Source organism: Pteropus alecto, unplaced genomic scaffold, assembly GCF_000325575.1.
Source record: "Pteropus alecto unplaced genomic scaffold, ASM32557v1 scaffold206, whole genome shotgun sequence".
Taxonomy (NCBI): domain Eukaryota; kingdom Metazoa; phylum Chordata; class Mammalia; order Chiroptera; family Pteropodidae; genus Pteropus; species Pteropus alecto.
The window spans coordinates 3735280-3748735 of record NW_006438906.1 but is presented as its reverse complement, the minus strand read 5'-3'; the positions used below and the strand labels follow the sequence as shown (position 1 = coordinate 3748735).

Genomic DNA, 13456 nt, shown 5'->3' with positions numbered 1-13456 from the left:
CTTCATTTGTATTTGCAGCTGCTCCCCAGTGCTAGCATCATCTCCTCAGCTCCACCTCAGATCATCAGGCATTAGATTCTCATAGGAGCACTGGTCCCTGGTGCCAAAAAGGTTTGGGGACCGCCAGTTTAAACAACAGGAATCCATTTCCTCATGGTACCGGAGGTTAGAAATCAGGTGTTGCATGGTTGGTTTTTCTGAGGCCTCTCTCCTTGGCTTGTAGATAGCCATCCTCTCTCGGTGTCTTCATGAGGTCTTCCATCTCTACCTGTGTCCAAATCTCCCTTTCTTATAACAACACCAGTCATATCAGATTAGGGTCTACCCTAATGACTTCATTTTAACTTAAATATCTGTTAAAAGGCCCTATCTTTAAACACATTCCGAGGTACTAGGTGTCAAGACTTCAGCATATGAAATTTGGAGAGATGCAATTCAGCCCATAGCACTGTTGATAGCACAGCCCAGCTGTTTTATCTTAGAAAAAATGTCTTAATGTCTCTATTAGCCTTGGTTACCTCATCCATAAAACGAGAATGATAATGGAACTTAATCCATATGACTGTTGTAGAAATTAATTTAGTTATTTCCCATAAAGCACCAGGATCATTGCCCGAAACATAAATAAGCATGTCAACATAGTTAACCACGGCCATACCTGGCACATTTGTTTGGAACCCACTGTCAGGTGGAAAGTTTCTGGAGGGCAGAAATTGCTTCATATTAACCTCTTTCTTCTGTTGTTGCTAGGACACTGCCTTTAACACAATAAATGTATTTCGAATTGAATGCTTACTTAATTTTTTAAAAACTGCTGAATTGTCCGTGGGCTAAAAAAGAGGGATCCTGCCACATCAGCAAAACATGGTAAGCTGCATACAACTCCATAAGAAAAGAGAACCCCATTTTTTCTTGCCTTTCAAGAACCAAAGCCCCTTTTGAAAATGCCAGAGCTAATGTGCTCTACCTAACCAACTACACAACAGCACTCCAGCCCCACAGGGAATTTCTTCTTTCTGATGGGAATTGCAGGGATTTTGAATTCTACAATAAACCTTGTTTCTGCAACAAATTTAAACAAGGGATGTAATCTAAATTTTGTAACATAAGTAAAAGGAAAATTCTCAGGTCGCTGGAGATATCTTCCTATTGAACCTAATTCTAATTTTATTCTTTTAAATTTAAATGAATAAAACAAACAAAAAATGAATAGACTACTTTTGGGATACAGATGATGTTATAAGATGTACAAAATACTCTGAGAATTCAGTGTAAAAAGCACTTAGTAAAGTTGTTTCTACTCTATTTTTTAAAATCTAATATATATATGCTTACGAAGCCAGCCTATGGTTAATGGAAACTTTGGAAAGACATTTTGTTTTGCAAGAATTCAAGTTGATAGGCTGCCATGGAATTGGCTTTATTTTTGTGAGATTGCTTTATAATTACTAGGAGTTGCCTCTATAGGGCTGCCTCAAATGAAGCTGAATTCTGTGAAAATAATTTTCTTCATGTGTGCATAGTATAGTATTTTTTTTAATAACCACCACCAACAAAAACAAAAAGAATTTAAGATGGTTAAATGTATTTTATTTCATGTTCTTATTTTAATGGTGCTTTTGGCTGAAAGCCCTTCATCACTACCATTTTATTTCCCTTTATATTTGCTCCCATTTTCCCCTACCATAAAATGCTCTAAGAATGATTGGATTCAGAATTGAGCTGGCCTATGGTACAGTCACATCTGTGACTCCTCTCTCTATGAACAGAGAGGGGAAAGGCTAAATGGAAGGAAAAGAGCCACCTCTCGCGCGCGCGCTCTCTCTCTCTCTCTCTCTCTCTCTCTCTCTCTCTCTCTCTCTCTCTCTCTCAGAATGCAGTTTAAAAGAAGAATCTTTTCTGGATGGTTTTTCTACACTACATCCTCCTCCCCATTCCTGGTCCTACTTTCTCAGCTCTCTGTGTTTAAATTTCTACTCTGTGTCTAAAATGCTAAATAAAATACTGCTGGAGCATTTCCCTTCAATCATAGCATGCAATCTTGGGAAGACTGAGAAGACCAGGGAATCTATCTAGGAATCTCCAAGGGAAACCTAACAGAAACTCCTGGTGGTAGAGCCAGGGGTTAGGCTGCCATACAGCAGAACCCTAGGCAGGGACTTTCAGACCTTGCAGGACCTCCTACCAGCTTAATTGCTGAATCCATTTTCCCAGGGTTCTTTGCACCATTTTGTATCATTGGAATGACCATCGCCTTTATAATTTCACTACCTTCTTGTAACTTTTATCAGCTTCTGGAATACAAATTGCAAATTCGAGTGTCTATGTCCCCTTCTAAGCCATATCTCCATGCTGGTGGGAAGAAGTAAGGGTATGACAGGCAGCCTCTAAATGTGGCTCTCAGTGATTCCTGCCTCCAGTTTTCACATTCTTCTATAATCTGTCCCTTTGCAGGTGGGATGGACTTAGGGATTCACAAATAGAATATGGCAGATGTATTGGGACATGGATGCCACTTCTAAGATTAGGTGATATGAAGATTAGTTTCCATATCAGATATACTGTTGTTCTTTCATGGATGGTTCACCCAGAACTAAGCCAGTTGCCATGTTACAAAGCAGCCCTGTGGAGAGACACACGTGGTGAAGACCCAAAGCCTGCCCACAACCAAACAACTATGTGAGAGTACTTAGAAGCAGAGTGTACTAGTTGAGGGTTTCCAGAAAAACAGAACCAAAAGGATGTGTGTGAGTGTGTATGTAAAGAGATGTATTATAAGGAGTTGACTCGTATGATTATGGAGGCTGAGAAGTCCCAAGATCTGCCATTGGCAAGCTGAAGATTCGGGAGAGCCGATGGTATAGTTCCAATCCAAATCTGAAGGCCTAAGAACCAGGAGAGACAGTGATGTTGAGTTCTAGTCCAAAAACTGACAGGTTGATCTAAGAAGAGCCGGTGTTTCAGTTCAGTTCTACAGGCAAGAAAAGACCACAGCTCAAGACATCAGGCAAGAGAGGTTTCCCCTTACTCATGGGAGGGGCTGCTTTTTGTTCTTCAACTCTCTGGATGAGGCCCACCCACATTTGGCTGTACTTAGTCTACCAATTCAAATGTTAATTTTACCCAAAAACATCCTCATTACCCAGAATAATGATTGACCAAGTATCTGGGCACCTCGCAGCCCAGTCAAACTAACACAAAATTAACCGTCCCACTCATCCTTGCTTCAGAGTGACAAAATCACAGTCAGTATTTTGGCCATGACCTCTGGAGAGACCTAGACAGGCTGGCAACAAATAATTTTTTATTGTATGTTTGTGCTAAATATTGAATGCAACTGGTCCTAAAAAGTTATCTATTGTTCATCCAAAATTTAAATTTAACTGGGCATCTTGCATTTTTATTTGATAAATCTGATAACCCTAGACCTTGACTGAGAGGCACCAGCCAGTTACACTGTCCTGGCTTTTCCTGACCCACAGAAGCTGTGAGATAACAAATGTTTGTTGTTTTCAGCCACTATGTTTTGGATCAATCCGGTATGCAGCAATAATAACTAATACAAAGGAGTATTTTTAACAGAAGTAACTGAGCAAGGCAAGGTTAAAGAGGGACAAGTGCTGGTTGTAGTACCAGCCGATCCAAATGTTAGTCCAAATCATTTCTTTTTCATGGTCTGGGCTTGGCTGAAAATTTGCCCATTCACAGGGTGTGTTATGGTATCTAGTCCAAGCTGGCAGGCTGACCTAAGAATTGCCGGTGATAGGGATATGAACGGCAGCCAAGAATTCCTGGGCTGCCAACGCCTGAGAGGGAAGAAAGATCCTCAGGCCAGGAGGTGGTAATAGGACAATGTTTCTCCAATCTCAATGTTCATTTGAATCTCCTGGTGATCTTATCAAAATACAAGTTCCGATTTAGGAGGTCTAGAGTGGGACCTGAGTTATCACTTTCCTAACAAACTCTCAGGTGATGCTGATGCTTCTGGTTCCCAGACAGCACCTTAAGGGGCAAGGTGGTGGGACACTTCCCCTTACTAAGGGCCCTAGCTGTGCAGTGAGCCAGATTGGTCAAAGGTGGGAAGCTTTAAAGAAAAAGCGGATGGACTGTCAAATTTTTTCGTCATAGAATACCTTAGGCTCTTGGACCGAAAAAATAATAACCATTGGTTAAGGAGCATCTGTTTCCATCATCTTCTTTGTTTTTTCCTTTTCTATATTCAGAAGTGATTCTGCAGGGGTTACAAGTCAGAATTTCTGGAGATGTGTGCGTAGAGTGAAAAGAAAGTAGAACTTTGTCTCACTGTTTTGATTTGTGTTTAGTCACAAACTTTAACTAGCTTTGGAATTATAATAGCATTGAAGAATGACCGTGACTTTTTATTTTATAATTGAGGACACATTTTTATTATTACAAAAGCAGCATATGTGCATTATAAAAATTAAGCGAAAAATAAAATAAAATAAATACACCATATTCCCATCAATCAGATTAATCTTACTAACATCTTCATGTTACTACCAGATCTGTTTATAATCGCCATCTTTCTGTGTCAATTAATTTTCACCACATCAAAGATTTAATCCGCTTCCCTCCAATTGTCCCATAAGAGAACATTAATATGATTTTTTAAAATAACTTTGAGAAATCCTTCCAAGATGACCCCTGACTCAGTACTGACATGGGAATTCCTATTTGTGACTGACATTTCAAAGTGTGTATTGAGGGAGAAGTGGTAGAGGAGACTTGGGGAGAGCTTAGGCAGAGGGAAAACAGAACCCTCAGCTGAAAACGTGTGTAAGCTTTTTTCCATTGCAGGCCTGGTAATTGGACATTTGAATACAGAAAATTGTATCCTGATTGGTGACATGGAAGTGAAGCAAAGTACCAAGAGTGAGAGACAAGTACGTGAGAAGGGAAAATGATTAACCCCAATGCTCATAACTTTAAGAGGGAGAAATGCAGCTACAGCCCAGATGGATAATCATGATACTGTCACAGTCACACAGCATAACTTTTGGTCAAAGATACAGCAGGGCCAAAATATCCTCTATGTCCTAAATTCTGCTGCAGTTGCTATGGCAACACTCTCTTGCATTTGGCCTGGGAAAAGATGACAGTGAGATGCAGAGACTGTGTTTTTATTTCTTAGAAACTAATGAAGGCTAGAGCCAAAGGGGAGTATACTTCTGGTCCTGCCATGGGCAAGAATCACATGGAGAGGTTGTCTGGGATTTTAGAAAGGCAGAGTTACTCTCTCACTGGAAAATAAACCAGATATGGATTTGACTTTTTCATTTTGGGAGACAGGGAGCCTCAGTTTAAGACACAAGGCAAGATTTCATAATGATTAGGACGCTAGATATTTCTGGAAGTGTTATATATGAGGTTCAGTCACATTATCCAATCAACCCCCATCATGTGCCTCATCTTGAGAAGGTACCTTCCTTCCCCCCGCTGGGCACTCTCCTGGGTCTCAGTAAGAGTGTGAAAAGTAGTGTAAGTGTGTAAGCTTGAAGCTCTGGAGACATGGAGAAACCCTTTCTACAATGGATGCCTCGCCTCAGGTTTGAGTTGCAGTGATGGATGCAACATAGATCCCCTCGTCCATCTACCTCAGCCCAACCCAAGTTGTGTGACCTTGGAAAGGTTACTCACTCCTTTTTGTATCAGTTCTCACATTTACTAAATGGGGGTTTTAATGACTACCATATCAAATTCTTTCGGTGAAGATGAAATCAGATGCTTCACAAAAATATCTGTTGCATGCAAAAAAAACATGCTGTTCCTGGAATGTAGTAGGTATTCAGTAAATAACAGCTTCCCTTCTTAGCTTCCCTGGAGTGGGCCCCAGGGCTCAGCCAGCTATTCTTGCCTCCATTCACTCGATTTTCTGAGGTTCTTTTTCTCTGAAGATTGATTCAAGGGTGGGATACAGTTTCCTCAGCTCCCCACTCACAACTTACCACCAGATAAACTCCTAGACTATTATTAGAGAGTTTCTAATAATCACACTAAGGGGACAAATACTTTCAAAATAGTAAACGTTAAGGCATGTTGACTAGAATTACAAAGCTGGTCCCTTCTGAAATGACAAAAAAAAAAACATCATTGAAACTTTCACTCCATGGACAGACTTACCACAACACCTCTCTCCCTCTCTTCTTTCCGGACATACTGTCCCCCAGATAGATCCAGACTAGAGGTACAAACAATGCAGAAACAATAGGTATCCACTTGCCTCCCATATGCAGTGTTTAGTCCTGGACCTTCATCATTTCTCAGGGATCTGTCTATGGTAGATTGTACTTGGGACTCCAATTCTTTATCATTTCCTGCCTCTGTACCCTTGCTATGCCCCATTATGGATGAAGCATATATTTCTACGCCTTAACTTTGGACTCAGACATGGGACTTGCTCTGGCCAAGTGGCACATGCCCAGAGTGACAATATGCCAGCTTCAAACCTAGGTAAGTATTAAGAGGCCTCAGACATTTCCACTGTCCTCTTGTGCCTTTGCTCTCGCCATGGGAACAACACACCCTGGCAAGCTCACTGGTCCCAGGAGGAGGACGGGACCACAGAACAGAGCTGTTCCTGCTCCCCAAGACCTACTCTGCACTGAGGAGCAGAGATAGCCAGCCAAGCCCAGCTGGGATGAACTGACTCATCACCAACTCACAGATACATGGGCCAGCCCAGTGCAGATGAGCAAGCTGCCCAGTTAAGCCAAGGCTAGATCCACTGACCGCTGGCTGACCTCAGTTGCAAAAGTGATAATAAAAGATTGCTATCTTGTGTCATTGAGATTGTCATGCAACAGTAATTACCTGATCAACTGCCTCATACAAGAATAATTGCTTTGGACCCTTTGCTCACAGAGGGAAAGAACATTCTGATAATAAAAGCTCAAGATAGGCCTTCACAGTAAGTTTGCCACTCAGGGGTAGGTATACTCTAATTTAATACTGAAAGAGTTTTTCCAGCAATAAAAACCAGTATCTTATTTTTATAAAGTGTTATCCTTAAAATGATATTTTGGCAAGATTTATTATATTTATTATAAATTGTAGAATTCTTTGACTCTAGAGCAGAGTTATATTGTAAGTATAGAAATTATGGCCCTCTTGTAATTAAAATTAAGCATTTTTTATCAATTTAAGTTTATTTTTGAATAAGTAGTGTAACTTAGGTTGAAAGATTAATACTCTCATTATCAAATCACTTTGACTTGGATTATCCCATTGCCTGATTAAACCTACTTGGTGACTGATTCTTCCCCTGCACTAGAAATAATCTCCAGTAGGCATTGAGGCTTATCTGCCCATCCTTAGGTAATAAAACCACCATTGTTCACTTTAATCTCTCAGTCTATCTCATTTCAGTATTTAGTGTCTCCAGTCCAAGGTAATAATCAAACTCTAAACTTCACTTAGGATTTGAGCTGCCCTCTTTACCAGGCCTGGCCTAATTCAGGCAGGAAGCTCACAGTGAGGAAGAGAGGTATGTATGATTGCCTTCTTTATTTCCTTCCCTTACAGTTTCCTCCAACCCTCCACCCACTGAGCTTCCTCTATCCCTTTGGGTGCAGGGTGGGAAGAGGGAGAGGTAAAGAGCAGAAAATTCTTACTTCACTGATACTGATCTTATGGTCATGTTTTCTGGCTGTGGGAGATGTCCCTGCGTGGTGTGCTTTGCTGGAGTTTGGGCAGAAGCACTTCACCACCAGTGGGTCCCTGGCACAACAGTGTAGCATCTTCGCTGCCTGGCTTCTCCACACTCTCTCTCACCATGCAGATTTCAGTGATTAATTGCAGCCCTCCCTTTGGCTCTGCAGTACAGACTATGTCAGCCAGACTTAAGCCCCGCAGATTTCTCTACTGCGGTCAGACACCATCTCCCAGACTTGACGGGTCACATATCAAAGGCTCCAGTGGCCTCTCGAAGGCCAGTCTACTAAGAAAGAGAGAAGCATCTCCATCCCTCCTCCATGAGGGGTACATGGGACCCAGAGCATATCCCCCACCAAAGAAATCCTCGACCTAATCCCCACCTTCTTTTGCATCCTCCTAACCCTCTTATAGATCAAGAGTGGGTGGTCAGCTAAGGTCTCTAAATAAGTATTTAATTAAATGAAAGCTTAGCAGGCTGATAGAACATCTGACTTTGGAACATGGGAGAGTCGACACCTATTGTTGTGGGGCTTCAGCTAACGCTAAGTCAAAATCTTATCACTGCATCTTGTGACATGTTCACACACACACACACACACACACACACACACACACACGGACACACACACACCTTCATCTTTCAAGTAAGGTCAGCAGAATGTAAAAGCGGTGAAAACCACTGTCTTGCAGTTTACTAAAATATGTATGAAGAAACTACTGCACGGGATGGTTTCCCCACCTTCCCCTACTCCCACCATTTTCTCAGTTACAAATTTTCACAGCTACATTAATTCGACATTGCCATTCCTATACCTGATATAAGATCAATACCTTCGGAATGGAAAATGGTCTTAGGCAAGACAAAGAACCAAAAGAAGAGAAAGGAAGGTAAGAGGGCAACTTTGCAATCATGTCCAGACAAGTCCCAGCTTTCATCACATCGCCTCTCCCACCAACTGTGTCTTCAGCTGCCACAGTTTTAATTAAAACTCAAAAAATAATAATAATAAACATTTCAGGATATGAATGGTTTCTGGAGATGTTAGAGAAGAGTTAGAAAAGACATGTAGCCAGAGACGCCAAACAGCTATTCCAGATGGTGCTACCAACACGACTTAGGCAAACACATGGAAAACATTTCGGTCCCAGAAAGGTTGTTGAAATAATAATCTTCAATGATTCATTAATAGTTAAAAGCATATGGCTCTTCTTTATGCAATTTTGGATTATGTAGCTTTTTTCTTTTCTTTCTTTTCTTTCAGAAGCACAGATGACATCATGGGAGAAACATCTTGACAGTGATCAATAGCCCTGTTGTGGCCTGTCCACTGGCCATGATTACCACATTGCTTAGCTGGTTATCCAGGTGACTAGCCACCTGGAAAGGGTAGCCCCAAATTAAACTGAAGAAAAGGCAAGGAGGTGAAGAGAATACGAAAGAAATAGGTAAGAAAGGACGGAAGAACAATGGTGGACCAGAGACTCTATTCTCCTTACTCATTTTGGTGTTATCACTTCTCAAACAAGAGAACTAGCAAATGGGGGGAAAGGAGGTAAGGAAAGGCACGTTAGTGGCTCAAGGAACTCAGAGAAAGAAAACAGTGAGACACTGAGGTAGAAAGAACTGAAGCAAGAAGGAAGGTTCAGAAAATTACCACCAATACAGAATTTAAATTCTGTAAATAGAAAAAAAAAAAAACCTATATAATAAATAGGTGTCCAGGTCTAGCCTCAACAATATTTATCTTGGGACTGCTTATAATTACAATGGATTAGAAACAACTGCAGTGGTCAACGGTATTTTTTTAATGGCTGGATAAATTATGGTCCTCAAGACAATGATATGATATGTAATTATTATAAATTTTATATATAAATATGTTTATTGATGGAGCAGAAAATTCATACTATATTGGTAACTAAAAAATACAGATTATAAAAGGTGTAGACAATATGATCACAATTTGGTCAAATAAGTTATATATGTATATTCAGATATATATGTGCAGAAAAATGTCTGGAAGGATGTACACCAAATTGTTGCAAGAAGTATCTTTGAATGATGAAATTCAAAGTAGTTATTCTTGAATGAAGAAAGGAAGAAGTGGGGAAGGGTCTTTCCTGTCACTTGTTTTTTTTGGTTTGTTTGTTTTTTGGGGTTTTTTTTGGCTACTTGCCTGAGTACTATAGCAAAAGGGAAGTCTAAGAAGGAAAGATTTCATGTGTTTGAACTCCTGCATATACCATTTGTTATACATGTCACACATGATATGAGGCTATCACTTATGATAATACAGTGGTGTAGTTTTGAAGGTCACTGAAATGTCTCAGAAAGAGTTGTGGTCTAAGATTTAAATGAAGTGAGTCCTGCTTCCAACTCTGCCACTACGTTTGTTGGATCTCAGGCAATTTCGATGCAGGTCAATAAACATTATCCAGAATTTATTATATCTCAGGCACAGAGTTCAACACTAACATACAAAGGTGAATATGATACTATTCATATGTTATAATAACCCAAAGCCTAGCCAGGGAGATAAGCAAACAAACAAATAAGTATCAAACAATATGTTATATGCTCTAATAAAGATAACGAATAAAATACTAGGAGATCACAATGGCAAGGTAGACATATCTTCTATCAGGTGTGTAGAGTTTGGGTATTAGAAAGAAGATAACTTTTGAGTTGAGCCTTGAAAGACAAAGCAGGAAAAGGCATGCCACGTAAGTCACTTTGGCTCTCTGGGCCTCAATTTCCTCATTTTTAAAATGAGGGCTGGTCTACAGCCATACCATCCTGAACACATCCAATCCCGTCCGATCTTGGAAGCTAAGTAGGGTTGGACCTGGTTAGTACTTGGATGGGAGACCATCTAGGAAGACTAGGTACTGTAGGCATTAAAAAATATATATATATGGGGCCGGACTGGAACAATCTCCAGCATCTGCATTGTGCAGGGCAGGTTGTTTGCTGGCCATCCTGACAAAAGCATCACGTTGCTGAGGCATACCTGAACTCCTAATCAAAGTCTGTGTACAAAAGAGGTATTGGGTTGCTGATGCAGTTTCCGTACATTAGGAAGATGGATTAAAGCAACTGGTTAAGAAAATGTATCCCGATTTGTCAACAAGGCCAAGTGGATGATTGCAAACTCGTTCAATGCCATAATGAAACATTGTTCCTCTGGCTCACTAGGGGTTATTTAATTTTTTAGTAAAACATACCTCTGTTGATATTTCTATTTACTATAGAGCCCAGACACTGTGAAGTTATGTGTTAACTTGTAAATTTGTGTCAGGTAGAAATCTAAATAACTTTAGTGGAAGAGATGCCCCAAAAAGTTATAGTTATATTGCCCTATAGGATAATAATCAGATTTGTATTTACTTTATACACACGTGCATACACATACACACACATACACACACAAGCACATTTCTATGTATACTCTCCCTAATGAACTATGTTAAACTCCAGTTCTTTAAATGATATAACTTGGTCTAGGACAGTAGTAACAACAGAGCAGAGAAATAGTGTACTGAGAGATATTTAGAGGGTAAAATCAATAAGTATTCCTACTAGGATTGGAGGGGAAGTTTAGTGAGGTATCAAGAATGATTTCTAGCTTTGGTCTTACACTGCCAAATGGATGTTGGTTTCATTCAAGAAAAGAAACACTTGAAAAGTGGGATGAGGAAATGGGAGATGGTGGCAGAGATTAGTTCAATTATAGATTCCTTGAGTTAGGTGTTTAAACCAAGAGAAAATTATTGGTAAACTCAAAAGTAAGTCCATTGGGCTAGTTTAGAACAATAACTATTGGATAAATCAATTCTTGGTACTTCCAATGACCAGGCAGTTTGATCATTCTTCCAAATATACATTCATGCACCAACTTCCCTTGAAGACAGTTGCTAGTTTCCATTATGAACATCCCATGACATTTTCTGCTGCCAATATCTCATTTTTCCCTCCTGAGACTGCTTTAGAAATTATGTAATCAGAATAATATTAACAGAATAAACTGGCCATTGGAGTTACAATTCAATTGCCTACATATCGTTTCTCAATTTCTCAAGTTTCAAGATGTATTTAAGAGCTGTAACATACATTCCCATTCTTGTGAGAAAACTAGAAGTGTTCCAAAATTATAGGAGCCATAAAGATAGGCAGACCAAGTACTGCATAGGAAACAGAAAAAGTAATATCATATCAGACGAAAATGAAGGAATATAAGCAATGCTTTTAAAAATCACAATTTAATATTAAATCAGATAAAAAAATAAAACAAAGGTGTTCAATCTAGTATCTCTGATTTTGAACTGACGGGGTAAATCTACATATTAGAGGACATGGTTATCAGCATTTCTCAACACTAGAAACAAGGAGCAAGATTTGGGTAAAAAGAAAATGGAGATAAAACAGATTGAAAAACAGCTATCTTTGGGAGCACGTTTAAAATGGAAGCGGATGGTAGCTGGTGCAAATCTAATCATTAATTGCTCAAATGTGGTTTTCATCATCTCATTTCTCCCATTCCATTCCACACTTTCAGTCACAACTGGAAACTCTGTTATGTTAGGTAACTAAGTTATACTTCTTAGGAAATCATTGTTTAAAAATATTGTATGCCAACTGTACTTTAGTAAAAATAAAAATAAAAATAAAATCACACACACAAAATCAGCACATCATCTAGCAATGAAGAATTCATCAAAGTCTTGTAGAATCCCTTACTGAGTTGGTGGGTGAGAGTGTTTATGAGGAAGTCAGTACAGTCCTCCTCTGTGCTTACCCCACATGTTCACAGCAAGGAGACAAAACTAATTACAACCCACTTGGGAGGCATGCCATACAGTCCGAGTGCTTCAAAACAGAGTCCTCCAAAATCTTTCAAACTAATACTATTCTCTGATCAAATTAACCTAAGTTGCCATGAATTCTCCCAATCTTTGTCCTCTAATTAATTCATTTTGGGTGCTAATTAAAGACATGAATTCAGGGGAATTAGACTAAGTAAAGGGTATTTGTTAACGAACAACTGACAGACAACTTTTAACAATTATATTCCCCAAGAACTAAATGTCATTTAATCAAATACAGTACTTGCAAAACAGATTACTTTTTATGATACTTTTTATTGAGTAGGCCAACATCGCTCTTAATTTTCCAGAAAGAGAAACAGAAAAGTAACTTACTCTGACTCACACAGTGAATCAGGACTTATAATTATCAAGGCTGTATTCTGACCTCATCCATAAGGTATGAGTCTGTTTGGGGGTTCAACAAATATGGATCAAAGCTTTCCATGCACGGCCTGTCCAAGAAGAAAAATATTCCATTTTTGTTTTCCCATAAAACTTGGAGAACATCTCAATTAAAACACTCTTTACATTGCATTATAATCAGTTATTTGCATTATTGATTATGCCAGTTTAGCATTTCTAAATTTAATATTCTTCAGAATGTAATACACATGCCTAAAAAGTGACAAAAAAGTACAAAGGTCAAATGCATTTGGAAAAATCTGGATTACATACACTTAAACAATGTTTTTACTGTAGAATTTCTCAGAGGCTTTAAAATTTTAATTTGTATTATGAATCCAAAGGGTAAGCAACAACATCTCCCAAGTTTTTTGACCATAGGCCCTTTATTTTCCCCCTTAGAGCACTCATTAACCTATCCAGAGCTATGCTCAGAGAACATAGTTTGGGAGACTTTGTGCTCCATCTTGAGGCCATCTGATTTGGTGTGCATTTCTATCACCTAGTATGGTGC

General features: G+C 39.3%; 1 non-coding gene across 1 annotated transcript; it reads left to right on the top strand.

The window, feature by feature from the left end:
• The first annotated feature begins 10453 nt into the window (after positions 1–10453).
• LOC112483157 lies at positions 10454–10572 on the top strand. The gene has a single exon (XR_003047527.1). It is a non-coding gene; the product is annotated as a 5S ribosomal RNA (ribosomal RNA).
• The last annotated feature ends 2884 nt before the right edge of the window (positions 10573–13456 follow it).